Consider the following 3,739-nt stretch of genomic DNA (forward strand, 5'->3'; position numbering starts at 1 on the left):
CCTAGTGGTCTGCATTATCTATTGGTCCAATCCATATCAAGCTTCTACAACCAGGACCTGAGATACCTAATAGCGCAAATGACTCCAACATTACCTTTATGACCAAGAACAGGCCAGATCCTTCCCTAGACCTTAAGCTAATACAGGTAGCCTATCTCTGGAACTCGTCTTCTTGGATGAAATGACATTTACTTTAAGTTGAGTTTCAATGTAATTATGCCTCATTATACACCAGGGATAGTATTACATTGGGAAAATATTTTGTCCCCAAATTGCGCTGTTTAAACATGCAGGCAATAAACCACCTGACATTAGACTCCAAAGTTTGATCAAAACTGATTAAGTCAACCTGAGCCAAGTTTTCATTCTCATCTCTCTGCAGTTCTTTTCTCTGTCTGCCATGATGCTTGCAGGGTCCCCTCACAGCATGATGAGACTTAACATAGCAATACCCTCTCCTGGTACCAACTTCTGCCTTAGTTACTATTCTATTGCAATAAAGAGACACTATAACTAAGGCAATTCTTATAAAAGAAATCATTTAATTAGGAGATTGCTTAGAGTTTTAGAGGGTTAGTCCATGTTCATCATGGCAGAAAGCAGACAGACATGGCATTGGAACTGTAGTGGATAGATTTACATCCAGATCCACAGGCATTGGGCGTTGGGGAGGATGAGAGAGATAGAGATATGTGTGGGAGGGTGGGGAGAGAGACAGAGAGAGAAAGAGGAGAGAGAAAGAAAGACAAACAGAGACAGAGAGAGACAGACAAACAGAGAGACAGAAATACTGGCCCTGGCATAGCATTTGACCTCTCAAGACCTACCAGAAATAACACACTTCTTCCAATAAGGTCAATACTATGTCAACATGGCTATGCCTTCTAATCCTTCTTGAAGAGTTATACTTCCTGATGAGCAAGAATGTAAATACATGAGCCAATTGGGGCTATTCTCATTCAAACCATCACACCCTACAACTATGAGTGTAAGGGTAGTACAATTGTTGCCTTGTATCCTATTTAAGAAACAGAGGACACAGACTTGTGGAGAAGACAGAAGAGGTAGAAGCTGGATTTGGTAGGGTCTGGGAGTGGTTATGATGAAAATATACTAGATGGCATTCTCAAAGAATTAATATATTGCATTACAACTGAATCTCAGTGGAAATATAGAGAATAAAAAATTGCCAGATTAGTACAATATATAAAAAATTAACATTATGAAGTGGAAGAGGAAGTTTATTTGGAGGAAAATTTAAAGGTGAATCATGAGAGAACATAATCACAACCTAAAAATTTTTATTAATTACTTTTTCATATGAAATGTTTTGCACATCCTCTTACTTTTCTTTGGCCATCTCCACCTCCCTATCCATTCATAGTCTTTTTTTTCTGTTTCTTTTTAAAACTTTAAAATCCCTACATCAAAAAACCAGTAATCACAACAAACAAAAAAATCCAATCAGATGAAAAGTGACTAACCCCCCACACACACAATCAAATCCCACCCAAAACTGGATGTCAACATATAGAAGATTATAAATAGATCCATATCTGTCACCATACACAAAATTCAAGTCCAAGTAGATCAAAGACCTCAACATAAATCCATTTACTCTGAACCTGATAGAAGAGAAAGTGGGAATGCATTGGCACCGGAGACAAATGTGGTGGTACTGTATTCCCCAAAATATTGTGCACGCTAATAAACTTATCTGTGGTCAGAGAACAGGACAGCAACAATATCAAACATAGAGGATAGGCAATGGTAGCACACGCCTTTAACCCTAACATTCCAGAGGCAGAAATCCCTCTGGATTTCTGTGAGTTCAAGGCCACATTGGACACAGCCAGGCATGGTGACACACATCTTTATTCCAGGGAGTGATGGCAGAAAACAGAAAGATATATAAGGCTCGAGGACCAGAAACTATACACATTTGGCTGGTTTAGCTTTTAGGCTTCTAGCAGCAGTTCAGCTGAGATTCATTTGGGATGAGGACTGACAGGCTTCCAGTCTGAGGAAACAGGATCAGCTGAGAAATTGGTGAAGTGAGGTAGCTGTGACTTGTTCTGCTTCTCTGGCATCCAGCATTCACCCAATAACTGGCCTCAAGTTTGTTTTTTATTAATAAGACCCTTTAAGATTCTGCTACAGACAACTTCCTAAATAAAACACCAGTAGCACAGACACTGAGAGCAACAATTAATAAATAGGACTTCCTGAAACTGAGAAGCTTCTGTAAGGCAAAGGACATAGACAATAAGATAAAAGGCACCTACAGAATGGGAAAAGATCTATACCAACCCCACATCTGACAGAGGGCTGATCTCCAAAATATATACAGAACTCAAGAAACTAGCCAGCAAAATATCAAATAATCTAATTTAAAAATGGGCTACAGAGCTAAACAGAAATTCTCAATAGAAGTATTTCAAATGGCTGAAAGGCATTGTGGTTGTTTGCACAATACCTGTACAACATCAATCCAGTCAAATTCCAGCATATATGGAAGAGAGACTCGTGGCCTCATCCCTAGCTGAAAAGCCTAGCATCTGAAGGCTGGTGACATGGGAGGTCAGTGTTTTTCAGGAAATTGGCACCTGGTACGTTGACTATGATCCAGTGGAACATCCCAAATCAATGCACCCAAGAAAGCATTGATTGGACAGAGTGGGATGCGAAAAGAGGACAAGAACTTGAGAAGGGGTTTTGTAGGGGTAGTTCTAAGAAGGATTGGAAGGGGAGTAGAGAGTGGTTATGTTCAAGATACATTGAATAAATATACAAAATTCTTGAAGAATGAAATTTTTTAAATCTTTAAAAAAAAAATAGTAGCTGAGCCGGGCGGTGGTGGCGCACGCCTTTAATCCCAGCACTCGGGAGGCAGAGCCGGGCGGATCTCTGTGAGTTCGAGGCCAGCCTGGGCTACCAAGTGAGCTCCAGGAAAGGCGCAAAGCTATGCAGAGAAACCCTGTCTCGAAAAACCAAAAAAAAAAAAAAAAAAAAATAGTAGCTGGAGCGAGGGCTCAAAAGCTGAGAGCACATCTGGTCTGGCACAGCCCAGTCCCAACGAGTTTGCCTTTGTTCATTTCAATCAGTGCCCTTCACATAATGAACCATATCTGAGAGGAGAATGGCTTTCTGGAGTTTTGTGTGTCTTATTAAGAATCATTAAATCTGAAGGTGGTCTTTGGGACCTCAACACAAAAGCCACAGATCACTTAATCACAAGAAATAATAGGTATTTTTCTTGTCAGTTCAACCTCTCCTGGAGAACACAAAGAATGTGAGTTGAGCCAGGTGGTGGTGGTTCACGCCTTTAATCCCAACACTCTGGAGGCAGAGCCAGACAGATCTCTGTGAGTTCGGGGCAAGCCTGGTCCACAGAGCGAGATCCAGGACAGGCACTAGAACTACATGGAGAAACCCTGTCTTGAACACACAACAAAAGAATGTCAGCTGATCTTTCTTATTGAATTTGAAGATTTTTCTTCCCCTAATTCCAAATCCTCACACCATCCTTCAAGTTCTCACCATACTCAGAAATGGACAGAGAGAGACCTTTGTGATAACAGACTGTCTTTGTCAACTTGACTGGACTGAAACAAGTGCCTAGAAAATGTATACAGCACACCTCTGTGTGTCTGTGAGCACATTTTCAGAGATAATTCCATCATGAGGACCCTAACCTAATGAATGCATCAGTCCCTTGACGGTTCCTACTATGACGGCT

Source organism: Peromyscus maniculatus, chromosome 22, assembly GCF_049852395.1.
Source record: "Peromyscus maniculatus bairdii isolate BWxNUB_F1_BW_parent chromosome 22, HU_Pman_BW_mat_3.1, whole genome shotgun sequence".
NCBI classification, from domain to species: domain Eukaryota; kingdom Metazoa; phylum Chordata; class Mammalia; order Rodentia; family Cricetidae; genus Peromyscus; species Peromyscus maniculatus.